At 34.1% G+C, this 17,455-nt stretch overlaps 1 non-coding gene across 1 annotated transcript; it reads right to left on the minus strand.

The window, feature by feature from the left end:
- Window positions 1–17,067: 17,067 nt before the first annotated feature.
- Window positions 17,068–17,170, minus strand: LOC122097222. The gene has a single exon (XR_006145495.1). It is a non-coding gene; the product is annotated as a U6 spliceosomal RNA (small nuclear RNA).
- Window positions 17,171–17,455: the final 285 nt, after the last annotated feature.

The following is a 17,455-nucleotide window of genomic DNA, read 5'->3' on the forward strand; positions in this document are numbered from 1 at the left end:
TCCTAGAACCTAAAAAAGTTCTGCTTTACTTAACATTTAACACATTTATTTTTTTTTCTTTTTGTCAATCGTAGGGCTTGAACTCTGGGCCAGGGCACAATCCCTGAGTTCTTTAGCTCAAGGTGTGTGCTTGTACCACTTGAGCCACAGTACCACTTTCTGGTTTCCTGGTAGTTAATTGGAGATAAAATTCTCACAGACTTTCCTGACTGGGCTGGCTTTGAACTTCGGTCCTCAGAAATCAGCTTCCTGAGTAGGTAATGAAGCTGACAGAGGGATTACAGTTAAATGTATAAGGTAATGAGTACATTTTTTGTTGACCATTGTTACTCACTTCTTTGTTGTTGTCCAACTATCCCTTCCCTCTCCAATCTCCATTACTCTTCTCTCCGCATGGTATAAAGTTCATTTTTAGTACAGTGTGCTGTGACTATTATTGTTGCAATAGGTCATCCTGTGTTGAACCTAAATTTGCTATTTCTCTAACCCTAATTCTAATTCTGTCTGTTATCCTAACCCTAACCATAATAATAATGATAGTTCATTTCCGAAGTTAACAAAAAATACTCGTTTTTGTTCATCCTGTTAATCCTCTCTACATCTTGAATTAAGTTGCAATTTAGCTTAAATCTTCCAAATGAGTTTATATGTGCCTATATAACGATATAATTTTATGTAAAAAACAAGATCTTTGAAGGAAGGTGTAACAAAAAGGAAATAGAGGGAGTATAATCAACCGTTTTAAATATATTATGGAAAGAGAATAACGAAACTGCCACTTCTTAAAATTAATAACCATTAATAAAATAAATAAATAACACACAGCCTTCCAGTGTTCTTGAAGAGAACCATGATATGTCTTGTGAAAGAAATACTTGTTCTAAACTTTGTTCATGCATAATTTATATTGTTATTGGCCAATTATTTAACTTAATGAGTAAAAATTTATCAAATAGGAATCCATGACAAAAAATATAAAACAGTTACCAAGTAATTGTTTGAGAAAAAGTTATAGTCATGAGTTTTAAGAATCTTTCTATTTCCCTACAAAGCAATGATTTAGATTTACTAATCTAGTATTTGTAGTAAGTTTAGAGAACATAATAGGCATGAAAAACACTGAACTGTGCATCTTGTGTCTTGGATGAGTGATATTTTAAACATTGTCTTTTATTCAAATGAATACTTAGGTTTACTTTTCAAAATAAATGAAATTTTATCTCCTTTCAGAACAAGAACTTACCCTGAAATTAAATGTACTAGTATATTCAGATATTTAAAGATAAATATTCTATGTTTGTTATGTAGCTCTACATATTCAGAATGACATGATTTTTCTATTGGTAAATGTCTAAACTCTGGGATTTTTGTTTCATCAATATAAACTTTCTCATGAGGTTTTTGTGAAGGCTCCAGTAACCATTGTGAGATTTTTGCTTCATCAATATAAATTATCACATCAGGTTTGTGTGAAGGCTCCAGTAACCAATGTGATCAAAAACATTTCCTGAATTCTAAATTTTAAATCCAATCATTTTAAGGCTTTGATTATATAAGTTATTGTCTCTTCAGAGCAACTAAAATAAATACTACTTTTTAAACATTTCACTCACATTTTAAATAATATTAACATGGGTCAAACAGAGACTAATCATTTCAAACTCACCATATTTGATGATCTCAGTGTGAAGAATGTAGAGAGTATAAGAATCTTATACTCAATAATGTTTTTGGTTTAATTAAATTAAATTATATAACTAGATTTCTAAATTGCAGGTAAATCACATGGAAATAGGAAAATAATAAAAATGATTACTTTGAGATCCTTTTCTTCTTAATTTTTTTGTGAAAATATCGTACAGAGGGGTTAAAATTATATGGGCAAAGTAATTAGTTCATTTCTTATCAAGCATTGTTTCCTCTTCCTTTGTTTCCCCTTTCCATGCTTACCCATCTCCACACCCTCGCCAGCCAAAGTTGTAAAGTTCGTCTTTTGACATAACGTCTTGTCCATCTCAATATTACAATGAGTCCAACGGTATCCCTAAAATTATGAAGCAAAAATATCTGCAGGAAATATATTTTTCAATAAAATGTTTCAATCCTTAGGTAAAGTGCATTATACTTCAATATATACTTTATCTCAAAATAGAAATTCTGCAACTAATCTAATGCTAATGTATGTTTTCATGCAGAAAATTCTGTGACTTCTAGTCTTATTAGGTGATTTTAATTATATTTTTATTGTGAAATGATCCCTACTTATATTTATTAAAAAGTTCTAAAATTATACAAATCATGCCTGTACATGGTAATTTACATAATTTAATACACAAACAAAATTATCTTTTTTCTTGTCTCCCACAGGGAAGGATGAGGTGCTGAAGTATATTAAATTAAACCACTCTAACAGAGAGTCTATATGGAATGGAAATTTGCAACGTGCAGATGAGAACATGAGCACTTTCTACTTGGCTGAACAAGAATTCTTATTTCTACAGTACTTTCTTGCCATTTAATCACACAGGGAAAGCCAGAAAATTTGAAGTTCATATGAAAGAATTACATTCCTAGAAGTTGTGGCAACCCTGCTCAAAAGCTCAATCTTATCACAAATTCTTTGTGCTTGCTGGCTGATCTATTTCTCTATCACATATTTCATATTATTAAGCATAATTGTAATTCAACTGGAAGTACATGGCAGGAGATGCCTGAAATCACATCTATTACAGTGTAATATTTAGAAGAGAGGAAAAAGATTATATTGATCTCCAATTCCTCCCTTTGGCCTTCAATATACTAATCAATTGTCAAACAATCGTGTAAGATGTTAGTTTATTTTCCCTATTTAATTAGAGATTAAGCAAGTGTTTGTTTTGCAGTAAAGTGATGACAGTAGTATCACAGCTCTGATATGAGCACCTCCTCCCTAACAAATAATGCTCTATGGACTGTAAATATGTAAGCCACACAAAATTCTCCCTTTGTCTGTCTCTCTTTCTCTCTTTCTACTGACACACACACACACAAACACATAGAGCTGCCACCCAGACACATCAGAGATCAGTTCCATTCCTTTGTAATTATAGTTGATTGAGGTTTGCGCTTCCTTGCTTTTCTTTGCTTCAGGATCTTGCCTGGACCTGTATGTTTCCCTGAGATAAAGTCCCTTGTTCTTAGTATACTGTGTATCTTTGTGTGCTTCAGGCCAATTAAAAGTACCCTGAATACAAAATCTTCATACTTGACATTCAAGTCAAACTCCATGAATTCATACTACTCTTCCAAGATTCTAGAATGTATTGGATCTAGAGACAAAAAAAACGCCCACCTTGTTATTTTAGAAGGAATTGAAATCATGAAATAGAAGAATCTCGATCAGGAACTGAGCTAAGAGAACAGAAGTATGTGGGAAAATGAAGAATGCTGTATGTGTGTTAGAGATACAGAATAATAGGCTCATTTATTGAAAACTTGTCATCCTATATTGAAAGCTCAATTTAAGCATACAGTTTTCTAGTTACTTTGCTTACCTATCACTTCTGATCACAAATTCTCTTATGAGTGTGTATAGTATCTTTGAATAAATCACACAATTTGCAGGTACTTAACATCTTAAGGAAAGACAGTCTGCCTCTACATTTTTCATTCTATGTGAAAAACCCTTATTTTTTGTTTTCCTGTTTGTGGAATAAATGCATTCCTGGAAACAGGATATTGACAGCAAATCTGAGTGTAATTTTCATTTTGTAGATTTCAAATATAATATAAACTTTGTATTGACTAGTCATTTTTTAAAAATGAGTGATATTCATGAACACAATATTTTGATGCCTTTATGTTAACTGAAAATTGCTATGTTAGTTCATGTGTCTAATTGATTTAACCATTATATTATTCATGTATAAACATTGCATTGCACTTTTTTATTTTTATATATGAAATAATCCCCAAAGGTTTACTTTAAAGTGATAATAGGGGAGTTGTCTTCATGTTCCAAACTTTATATTTACTTCAGTAAAAGTACTAGAAACACATGATGTTTACTGGAGCAATATAAAAGCTGAGAATGCATTTCTAAAGAGAAAGGATTTATTGATTACAACATAGAATAGAGTAAAAAAAGGCAAGTTTCTTGCTTGAGACTGCATAAATTTCATATGAATGTAGCTCAAGATGAGACGCAAAGATAAATTCATATTTATATTACTGAGATTTATATCACAATACAAGCAATATAGATATTTTAAGGAATTGGTCATTCAAAGCCCTAGATAATTAATGGATGAAGAACGGAATTGAAAATAGCAAAGGGAAAACTATTCAACATGAAGCTATAATGATTTTATAGTACTAATATGGAAGTAATGGAGCTTTTCCCATTCTGAAGAAGAAGGTTTAGCCAGTAATTTCAATGTAAGTCATCAATTGTAATGAGTCTAAAGTCTTTCCCCCGAGATACCCAAGAGTACTATATTCATCCTCTGAAGTGTAAATAAGTAATTATTTTCATTAGCTTTGCTTAATATTAATTTACTTGTAGTAAATAGGTTTAAATATCTTCTCTTTCTCTCAATTTAATAACATATATTTCTGTCTCTTTCTGTTTCTTCTCACAAGCATGAAATCAATATTTCAAAGTAGCATAAGCAGGAAAACAAAATAAACTGATACAACAATCACAAATCCTGAATTATGTGAAAAAATCCACAATATAAAAAGTAAATCTGAGGAAGAGGAAAAACAATGACATAATAACAACAGAAAATTATCCTAGCAATCTCTAATGAAACAGAGATTTAGAGTCCTAGCAGGTCCTCCACATCTAGAGGGTCACATTAAATCAGCTATAATTATAGCTATGCAGCTATAAATATAGACATAATTATAGACATAGAATTCATAAGAAGATTTTATACCGTCTTCACAAGAAAACAGAAATCTATGAAAAGGTGCCAGCCAGGAATACATTGGGCAACACATTCAAAAGCACATGTGCAATGTGGAAATAAAAGGACAACATTGAAAATAGCAGGAACAGAAGTGTACATCAGAGAAAGCCACACCCATACACATAGAAAATTCACCATACCACTGGACAGTCCAAATGGTCACTGGAAACACAAATATTAACATCACAACATCTCACCACAACTGATTTCTATTCCTACACTTAATGGACTCGACAAAAATTCAATTCCAGAAAACACATCACAACAGGAAACCAAACCAAGACCCAGCAAATCAACCAAGAATATAGAGAGTCACCTATTAATATCATAGATCCCCCAAAAGAAAAACTCCAAATGGACAGAACAAATCAGAAAAATACAAGAAAAGTGATGACAAAGTAGTATAATTCACACAGTAAATAACCAGGTATTAGAACAGACAATCAAGGATGTAGAAGATAGTTATTAAAATGTATTATGGATACTGCTGAAAAATGTGATTAATGGAAAGATAGAAAACCTCTACAAGGAAATTTGTGAACTGTGGAGAGCTGTGGGAGCCGCGCCCAAAGAAGGCGCAGTCGTAAGGCGTGGCCATGAAAGCAACATTGTAGCTGGCACGGCTGCGACCAAAGATGGCTCTGGCTCCTGCCTTCCGTCTTCCCGGTGACGAGTGCTCTCTGTAAAAAACAACTCCTTCTATGGCTATGACTTGGCTCCTAGTTTGCTTCCGTGTTTGCAGCCCTATCGGTATATGCCACGTGGCGCTTCGGGATTGGCCATCCAGGAGGCTTATAACCGGAGCGCGGGGGCGGAGGGACAGAGAAGCAGGAAGAAGCGGGCAAGAGAAGCAGGAAAAAGCGGGCAGAAGAAGCAGGAGAGAAGATGTTGTAAAAGGTCCTGAATAAACCGCCTGAAAGAAGAACCTGTTGTCGCGTCATCCTTGCGGGTGGAGGCGGTCGCAACAGTGAACAAGATGAGACCAACCAGTCATTAGCAAAATAATTCATGGAGATTTCAAACAGAAATATAAATAAATTCTGAGAAGTCAAGGGAGTCCAAGAAAAAATGGATGCCTAGTTAAAAGATTTGAGAGAAGACACAGCTAAGAAAACAACTCTTACATTTCCCCCAACCAAGCAAAAACTGTACAGAAAGTCCATACAAGTCCTAAAACAAAGTTTTAATAAAGAGACAGAACCCCTAAAAAATGACCAATTAGAAGACAGGGAAATCAAAAAAAAGTAGAAAGTCTCCACAGCAAATAGATGACATAGAAGATAATCTCAGGGTCAAAGACAGAATATATCTAACAGAAAAGAGGAACTAATCATTTAGAAAAAATCCAAGAAATAAGAAATGATCTTGCCAGAACTTCAAGATTCAGAAGATCAAATTTCAGGGAGATAGGTATCAGGAAGGAGAAGAGCAAGAAACTAAATGGATGGGAAGCATATTACAGAATTCTAGCAGAGAACATGCCAAACATCCAAAGAGATAGGCTCATTCAAGGAAGAGAAGCCTTTAGAAACCAATCAGAATTCTAGAACTGAACAATCCACCATGATATCATAATCCATTAGAGGATTATTAAAGATCAAGGAAAGGATTCTTAAAGATGCCATAGAGAAAAGATTGATTATTTATAAAGGATATACAGTCAGAATAAATACAGTTTTCTTAGCTGATATGGTAAAAAGGAAAGCCTGGCATTATATATGACAAACATTAAAGGTAAACAACTACCAACCATGAATACGGTCCCAAGCCAAACTCTCCTTTACATTTAAAGGATATATAAACATATTTCATGACAAAGAAAACTTGAAACAACCTATGTCCACCATATTATCAGAATAGAATATAATCAAAAATATCCTACATAGAGAAGATCAAGAAGAAGAGGAACTGGTTACATAAAATGCTCCCTACCAGAGAACAAGGTAAATATACGTTAACAGTAGATGAGGCACAGCTCCTAACAACAGGTGTATAACATAGCAGGACTTACCAGATATTTCTGTCTTAACTCTCAATATCAATGGACTTAAATTTCCAAATAGAAGACATAGATTAGATAGTAGTATCAAAAACCAAGATGCATCTATCTAGTATCTATGAGAGACACGTTATCAAATACATTCTATGAAGCTAGAATAAGACTCCTCCCCAAATCACATAGGGACTCACCAAAGAAAGAGAACTATGAACCAAACTCTTTGATAAGCATTAATGCAGAACTTCTTAATAAAACTCTAACAAACCAATTTCAGCAACTAACAAAAAAATCATATGGTATGATCAAATAAGATTCATCTTGGATATGATATGATTCAATATTCTTGTCAATAAGCCTAATACAAATCATCAGCAGAAGCAGGGACCAGAAACACATGATCATCAATAGGGATGTAGAAATAGCTTTTAACAAGTTACAATACACCTTTATGATTAAAAAGTCTGAGACCCTAGGAATGCATGGAACATTCTTCAATATTAAACTGAGTATGTATATGACAGAGATAATTAGCATTTACCTAAGAGTGGAAGCATGAAGACATTAACATGAGGAATGAGAAAAGGATGTCCACTGTCTACTACTCTTCAATATGGTAGTGGACTTTCTTGCAAGAGCAATAGACAAGAGAAAAACATAAAGCAGATCCAAATAGGGAAGAAGCAAAACTATCCCTTTTTACAGATTAAATGACCCTGTATTTAAAGGACACTGTGGATTCCTCCCTCAAGTTAGTAAAGGTGATGCTAACCTTCAGCAATGTAGCAGGATATAAAAACCACAAGAATCAGTAGTTTTTCTCTGACCAACAATGGGAAGATCCATGCTGAAATCCAAAAAATAGACTCATGTACTAGCCTCAAAATCAAATCAAACCTAAACAAAACAAAACAACAACAACAAAACTAGGAATTAATTAATTTAACTAAAATTGTGAAGGACGTATATGTGAAAACTTTAAAAATATAAAAAGGGAAATTGAAGGAGATTCAAGAAAATAGAAAGTCTTTCAATGTTCCTTGTTGGAAGAATTAACATTTTGAAAACTGCAATACTTCCCTTAAACAATTGGCAATGCAATACTCATCAAAATCCCAACAACTTTCTTCAATGTAGAAGAGAAAGCAATGCAACTATAATATGGAATTACAAAATTACAGATGAAACAGAGTGCTTAGAAATGAATTCATGGCCCTATAGTCATCTTACACACACACTCACACACACACACACACATACACACACACACACACACACACACACACACACACACACACACACAATGGAATTATATCACCCATCAGAAAGATGAATTTTCACCAGTCTAAGGAAAATGAAAGGTTTGGGAAATTATATTAAGAGCAAAGAGAAAGGAATGCCGACTCAGAGCAATATAGGTTTCATGGATTCATTTCTTTATTGTAGCTAGAAGATGCATACAAATCTATAAGTAAACAAGACAGCTTCTACCTCGTCCATTAGAATGGCCATTACTAAGAAAACTAACAATAGCAAACACTGGCATGGATGTAGCCAATTGGGAACTCTATTACACTGGTGGTGGGAAATTAAACATGTTCAACCACTGTGGAATGCAGTACGGAGTTTCCTGAAAGAGTAAATATAGATCTCCCTTAAGACCCAGTAATTAACCTCATTGGCAGTAATGCAATAAATAACAAACAAGCTCACATAAAAGCTACCAGCATAACCATGTTCAGGGCTCAGGCCCAGAGTTCAAGGACTGGAAAAAAGTTACCACTGCTGGTATTTGTTTCCGCAAATATGAACCGTTTTATATAAGATACCAAATCAATCTATTTGCAGTAGCTAGATTAGGACTTAAATGTAGTGGGTGATAAAATGGCTCCTTTGTTGAATGTTAGGAAGAGATGTAGGTAATCCATGAAATGGAGATTTTGTTGTCGTTGCTGTGTGAGGGGCTTGTAGTCTGGACTTGGGCACTGTCCCTGAACTCTTCAACTCAAGATGAGTGCTCTACTACTTGAGCAACAGTGCCACTTTTGGTTTTCTGATGGCTAAATGGAAATAATAGTCTCAGGGTCTTTCTTGCCCAGGCTGGCTTTGAACCATAGTCCTTAGATCTCAGAGTAGCTAGGATACAGCTGTGAGCCACTGGCACAAGGTAAAAATGGGGGATTTTTAGAAAAGAAAATCCACCTCTTCACCTGTGTCTAAACCTCAGATATTACTATTAGAACACTTCACATTTACCTCATTTCATCAGACATTTGTAAATTTTCTCTTTTCTTTCATGTGATAATACTGCAGTCAATATCAACTCAGCTGGGGAACTGGATCAATTGTATGGTAATTGCTAGCACCTAATTTAAGAACTTTTACATCAAAGGAAATGAAACCCTCATTTGGAATAATTGTTTTCTCTTTTTATTACAAATCTGTGCTTGATTACTTTCTAATGTGATATTAGACTTCCTAATAAAGTGATGAAATTTTCTTTCTTTTCAACCTTCTCCCACATGTGGTCAAATACTTTAGAATTTAAAGATTTGTGCTGATAATTCATTAAGCTGACTTTTAAGAAAATGTGCATTTCTGGAATTTGGTATTCTATCTTGTTCTTACATGCACAAGCTTTCTTCTACAAGGAATTCTACTTTCCAATCTTTCAGTGACCAATTTTTGTCTCTCTGATCAGTCTTTCTGATCCTCTCTCTGGAGTCTCATGTGAGTCTGCCTCATAAAAAATATATTAGTTATCAACTAAATGACTCTCAGCTTCTGTTTTTTGCCTGACTTCATGTAGGCTGTGATAGCAACCCTGCCTGGCTGTGCTTACTGGAGCGTGTGTGTGTGTGTGTTTGTGTGTGTGTGTGTGTGTGTGTGTGTGTGTGTGTGTGTGTGTGTTTTGTTTTAGATATCTAGGATTACTATTCAAGTTAGAAGTTTCTCTGGACCCCTGTGATCCGCTGGCCTAGAGTCAATGGGTTTTTCTCCTAAAGATACAACGAACAACTGATTAAATTCCTGTTAATTGTCTCAAAATGAGGCAATCAGGCATCCTTGCAAAGTCATCAATAATGTTTTCTAACCACTTACAGAAGTCGTCTATCAAGATGGCTTTTCAAGGTTGACTCTGAAAAAAGTTCATTTCCAAGTAGGCACCATAAAGCAGATCACATTCCTGGGATCAGACATTTGGAAGGAAGGGGAACGAACCTTCCTTTCTTCTTTTATGATCGATCAAACCATAATATTCTTCAGTTGTGCCCAGCCTGGGACACATATTCTCAAGAACATTCTGTTGTGTAAAAGAGGACCAACTTTCAAAATAACGGTGTAAATACTTGTCTACTACAGACTCATTTATCTTGCTTTTATCTGTAGTTATTTTCATTACTTCAAACAGATGGATAATTTATATTGGGATTACACAAAGTATTAATGGATTAAACATTCACTTTACTTTCATATATCCAATATAATACACTTAACCCGTAATGGACAAATAAATCCAACTCTAGAAACAATGTCAGGAATATAAAATAAACCTTAATACGTATAATCTGGCACACATACAACATCATCTACTCAAAAATTCAGTCTCTCTGTAAATATTTGGTATGAAGTAATAAAAATTCAATTAATGAATATGACTTTTAAGAATCATCTGAAATAGTCCTCGTGTATATAATTTTTTTTATTTTATTTTTTTATTTAATTTAATTTTATTTGTGAACATACTGTACAGAGGAGTTACAGTTACATGGACAGGATAATGCGTACATTTCTTACCAAGCATTGCAGCCTCCTCCTTTGTTTATCGTGTATATAATTTTATAGATGTCACCTAGGCAAGAATTTAACATGCATGTAGAAATCAAATTTCCACAATTTAAGCTATATGAGAGGAGTCATACCCTCGTGTACTATGCGGTGTGAATTTTACCACAGTGCTGAACCCTTCCAACTAATACCAAGTGTCATGTGCAATAATTTATTATTTGATGTTAAGATGAGTGCTAAGTGTAGAACACACTTTGAATTATTACATTAAATCACAGAAATGAAGCAATAATGATATGTTATTTGTTTAAATTCTTATGCTTCTCAATTTTACAATTCGTAAATATTATTATTAAAATTATTTTCACTTTCTTTTCTATAGCTGCTGAAATAAAAATTATATATTAAACATTCAATATTAAGAAATCAATAATAAATAAACTATTATTAAAATGATATGCTATTAAACTGTGATTTGAATTATACTTCTAAAAAATTGTGATGTAAACAAGTCAATAGAATTAAGGGTGATCATTTTAAAACTTAGCAGCTTGTTATTTTTTTTATTTTATTTTTTGGGTCTGATTGTGGGTCCTGAACTCTGGGCCTTGGAGCTGTGCCTCAGCACTTCAGCTCAAGGCTAGTGCTCTACCACTTGAAATAGAGCACCACTTCTGGTTTTTTTCTTTTTGATTATGTGGTGCTGAGAATCAAACCCAGGGCCTCAGGTATGTAAGGCAACCACTCTACCACTAAGCCACCTTCCCAGCCCAGCAGCTTGTTATTTGTTTCCTAATTGTGTCATTTGTTATTCTTGGTCCAAGTCATCTCTTCATCTTAATTGTTTAGTTTTCTATTTTATCTCTATTGGTTTGCTGATTGTGTATTTTGTTTTCACTTTTTAATGACTGACATGAGGCTGAAAATCTGTATGTTAGTTTATTACTTGCTATGTTAATGTAAAATTACTGCTTTCCACAGCTGTTCTGCTCTATGATACTACAGGATTTTCCCCACTCCCATCTCCTATATTGCTTCTCTCTTATATTTTATTTTATTTTTTATTTAAATTTTATTGTCAAGGTAATGTAGAGATGGGATATAGTTACATAAGTAAGGTAATTAATTTCTTTTTTTCTAACTTGTTACATTTTCCCCTATTTTTCTCCCTCTTCATTCCTAACGCCCCCCCAAGATTATTTAGAACATATTGTCTTGTGAGTGCTACTGTTGCATAGGTTCCCCCTTTGTCCTTTGTCTCACCATTTATCTCCAATAAACCACCAGAAAACCGGAAGTGGCGCTGTAGCTCAAGTGGTAGAGTGCTCACCTTGAGCTGAATAGCTGAGGGACAGCGCCCAGGCCCAGAGTTCAAGCCCCACGACCGACAAAAAAAAAAAAAGAACAACAACAACAAAGAACATGTCTTGGAGTTCATTTCACTTGGAATCACCTTATACGATCATATGTACATAGCTATTGTGCTATTCTGCTCATCTACTAATATTATCCTTGATGTACACAATAATGCTCCCCTATTACCCAGTTATGCCACTTCTGGGCATATAACCAGGTGATCACAAACAAGGCCACAGTAAAGCTACTGCTGTGTATCACAGTAATATTTACCAAAAACGACACACACACACACATACACACGCACACACACACACACACACACACACACACACACACACACAAACACAGATATACACACAAGGAAAAATATGCTTCCATCATAAAGAATGTGACCACCACATTTAAAAGGAAATGGAAGATCTTGGAAAAATCATATTAAGTGAAGTACCCCAGACTTAAAGAAACATAGGTCACATGGTTTCCCTAATTTGTAATAATTAGTTTACATCAAGGATAATCTCATGTATTTTAATTTGACATTTTGTTCTATGTTGAGCGTGCAACATTATTGCTATATTGTTTGTTATTATTTCTGAAAATCGGCAGGTATACTTAAAGAATTACATTCATATTATCCATTATAGAAGGAAGAACAACTAAAAGAATAACCACTACTAGGAAGAACAACTCCTACTTACTTAGATATATTCGTATGTAAGGCCAATGTTGTCCCCTGTATCCTCATGTTGTACATTACAACTCTATACCTGGTCATAATGTATATCTAGTATCTTATGCATTGTGAACTAAATGCCCCAGAAGTTCCACTTCGCTTTACTTTTTTACAAAAAATTCTGTCTTACTATTTGAGGATGGTGTGTGTGTGTGTGCGTGTGTGTGTGTGTATGTGTGTGTGTGTGTGTGTGTGTGTGTGTGTTTACAAAGATCAGAACATGACATTTTTCTTCATTTCGAATACATCTTTCAGGTCATTGTAAGTTGTGGCTAATGGGAGAAGTCTCTTGTTATTTTAAAGATGAAACAAAAAGATATTTGTGCATGTACCACAGTTGTTTATTAGTATATTTGAACACTGAACTTTGATTTATATCTTGGCTGTTGATGTGAATAATGTGAATAACAATGAACTACAGATATATTTTCGAGTTACCCAGAGAGAAATAATCACATGATTGGTGGTTCAGATGATATTTCACTTATGATTTCTTTAGAAAACTGCATACTACTTTCTACAAGGAGAATGCTAACCTGTATTTTGACCAAGAGTGTAGAAAATTTCCTTTTCTTCACACTCTCACCAACACTATTATCTTTTACTTAAAAGGTAATAAAGGCCAAGTTTTTACTATCTTCAGTACCCCAGACTTTCTTAAGACTGAAATCCAACCTCCTAAATGCTTGGAATTACAAACCTTTACCACCACACCTGGTTCCTTTGATTTTTTTTGATAAGAGTTATAATAGATATAAAGTAGTATCATAGTAATTTTGAATTACATTTCTCTAATGACTTCTGCTCACAAAGCATTAAGCCAGCACAGAAGTTGTATTAAACACAACTGGTAAACCCACTGGTGATATAGAGGGGTTTATGGAAAACATGTCTATTCAAACTTTTGTCCATTTTAAATCAAGTTTCTTGTTAATCTCATCTTTAATCTCTGAATACAAAAATAATTAATTCAAGGTAGTAAAAAAGAAAAAATTAAGCAACTCCTAACATTTTTCAATTTTCAATAACATGATATTGCTTAAATCATTTTCTGTTTATAATTGAGACTATATAACAATTTAGTTAGACCTGTTACATAGCTATATGTATTTTATTTATTTTACATTGATTGCTCTTTCCAAAGCCTGCATGTCTAATTTTGGTTTCTTTCAGTCTTAAGTAGTTCAGATTTCAATCTGAAGAATAAATGGAAGTAAGAAAACAAAAAAATACAGTTCTTCTCATCTGATAATGCCTCTACAAGAATGAGAAAGAGTTCACCATTCTAAGAACCCTTAATTCTTAAGATAAAATTTGTTATAATGCTAATGTTATTACCATTTCAGTGTTGGGAAAAATTGTAATTAAAGGAAGTAAGTGCATGGCCCAAGACACACAGTGTTGAAGGAGATGAGTCAAATTTTCCAGAAGTCTTTCAGCAATACACAAAAGGTAGATAAATTCTCTCCATTCTCTGATACTCTCAATTCAATATTCATATTGTCCAAGGAATAATAGCATAGCAATTATTGCGAATGGTGATTGTTTTCTGTTACATTTTGTCTTCAACACAGACTGTGTTGGTGACATTGGGTTATCATGCACAGAGCTGAGCTTATAAATTATGGTCCAAAGACATGCAAATTTTTTCTGTCCCATAGTTCCAGTATCGGTTTTAAAAAGTACTAAATATTTTAAATATCATCACTTACTGTATTTTAAGAATTCAAGAATGAAAAAATTCACATATAATCAATCCAAAATGCTTTAAAACTAGGAGATGATAAAACAGGCCCCTGTGAAGTAAATTTTCTTCTACTTTTAAAATTATTCTGAAAGCCTTGGGCTGGTTTGTTACACCTGTAATCCTAACTACTTGGGATACCTACTCAGGAGACTGAGATCTGTGGAAGCCAATCAGGGCAAAATAAATTCATGAGATTATTTTTCAAAAATTTTAATGAACCAGCAAAGGGCCAGGAATGGAGATGTAGCTCATATAGTAGCTCACCAATCTAGAGAGAAAGATGTAGCGAGACCTTGAAGCCCTGATTTCAAACTCTGAGCATGCCAACATGCAGGAATGCACACACACTCACTTTTTCAAAATATCTTCATATCAGTATTTTGCATTAATTTCTTTGTTAACGATATTATATGGGTAAAATAGGCAAAATAAACTTCCATCTCAAAACATTTTTATACATTTTTGTTGTAAAAATACTGTACAGAGGGGTTATAGTTACATGATCAAAGTAATAAGTACATTTCCTATCAAGCATTGTTACCTCCTCCTTTGTTTTCCCCCCACCATTGCTTCCCTTCCACCTCCACAAGTATACTCCTCACACCCACAAGCCCTACCCAATGTCCCCAGACTAAATTATAAAGTTCGTTTTTCAAAATAATATCTATTGTTATACAATGGGTCAAACTGTATTCCTATTTAAGCATGTTGTTTTTTCCATTTCCCTCCCCAAATTAGAGAAGTGTATATACAAGATGCAGATGCACCAACATCAAATAAATTGAAAACGGGGGTTATACTGTTGGGGAGGAACATATAAAAAAATCACATCTTACATTATAAATATGTGAGAAACAACAGCAAAAAAGAAAAACCACTTCTGTCTCTATCTTGGGGGTCATTTAGCTTAACATCAACTTATCTATCATATACACATAGTTTTTTCAACTTTTCTGCTTATCCCAGACATATACTAGTTATTGCAAATAAGGGATACCATGGGACCTATGTTTCTTTGGACTTGGCTTACATCAGTTAATATAATTTTTTTCCAAGTCTTTCCATTTCCTAACAAATTGGGCAATGTCATTCTTTCTGACGGAGGCATAGAATTAATATATATACATATATATATGTATATATATGTAATATGTGTGTGTGTGTGTGTACACATATACACACAGAACATTTTCCTTTTTTGTTTTTTAGAGCAACTTAGTTTTCCACCTTCATCATTTTTTCAAATGTTTTTCTTGTGATTAAGTGGTTACATAATTTCCCAAATTTCACAATATTGTGGGATAGTGATGCTTAGTTAAAGTCACAAACACATTCTAACTTTGATGGAGTAAATTGTCTATCATGGTCTACAACATTTATGAGTTCTCTGAGCTTTGCAATAGAGTTATTTCTTCCACATGTATACTTCTTTTGTTTTGAAATATGTACATTTCTTTTGTTTTGCAGAGCATCAGCTGTTCCCTCTTTCCCACTTGGTCCCTCCTTCCCTTCAGTGACAGTGAGTTGCTTATTTCATTTTGGTCAATGTCCATTGCAGCTGATGGATCCAGCTGTTGTATGTTTTTCCCTGATTCCCTCTAGTTCTGTGTCATCTTCCTGGTTTCACTTCAGTGTGCACATTTGATCAGCAGAATGGGGTTATTTAGTAGTGATTCAATCAGATGAGTGGAAGTCCTTGGTTTCTTAAGTGTTGTTAATTTTGTCATATCACCTTACATTTTGGATTTAAAATCCACTTATCACGGAGACCATGTGCTGTTTGTCTCTTTGCTTTTGGCTTACCTCACTCAACATGATTTCTTGTAGGTTGATTGATTTCCCTGCTAATGCCATTATTTTGTCCTTTCTAATGACTGGAAAATATTCCGTTGTGTATAGTTACCACAGTTTTTGGATCCATTCATCTCTGGTGGGACATATGGGTTGTTTTCATATCCTGGCTACTGTGAACAGTGCTGTGATAAACATGGAGGTGCATGTGTCCTTGAATATTGATACCTGTTGTTCTGGATAGATGCCTAGAAGTGGTATGAGTGGGCCATAAGGAGCGTCAATATTTAGCTTTCTGAGGACTCACCAGACTGCTTTCCAAAGTGGTTGAGTAAGTGTACATTCACACACACACACACACACAAACACACACACACACACACACACACACACACACACACACAGAATGTTTTCTTGATCCATTCTTCTACTGAGGGGCATCGGGGTTGGTTCCATATCTTAGCTATGGCAAATAATGATACAATAAACATTGCTGTGGTGGTTGTTTTAGTATGGACTTGTTTGTGATCATTTGGATGAATGCCCAAAAGTGGGATTGCTGTGTAATAGGGGAGCTCTATATGGAGTCTTTTGAGGAACCTCCAAACTGCTTTCCAAAGTGGATGAACAAGTGTACACTCACACCAATAATGCAATAGGCTTCCCTTCTGGCCACATCCTTTCCAGCATCTGTTGTTTTAAAAATATGGAACGATTCACTAAGTTGCATGTCATCCTTGTGCAGGGACCATGCTAATCTCTGTATGTTCCAATTTTAGTGTATGTGCAGCCAAATTGAGCACAGAACATTTTTTTATATGTAAAGTGTAATTGATTTTCTTAAACTAGACAATTCAACCCAAATAAGTTAAAAAGAATTGTGAAATTTTAGAACCATGTATTTCTTACATAAGCACACATTTAAGAATAAAGTCAAAATTGACATGCCAAAAACAAAATAATTCCAGATATTTGTTGTTCATGAGATGTGTAGGAAGAAGAATTCAATTATTCTACACAAGGCACCTGTCATAATGATCATTGCAGCAAATGTTAAGGTTTGTTAAAAGTTTTAATGTTTTAAATAT

This window comes from Dipodomys spectabilis, unplaced genomic scaffold, assembly GCF_019054845.1.
Source record: "Dipodomys spectabilis isolate Male_0828 unplaced genomic scaffold, ASM1905484v1 ptg000418l, whole genome shotgun sequence".
In the NCBI taxonomy this organism is placed as follows: domain Eukaryota; kingdom Metazoa; phylum Chordata; class Mammalia; order Rodentia; family Heteromyidae; genus Dipodomys; species Dipodomys spectabilis.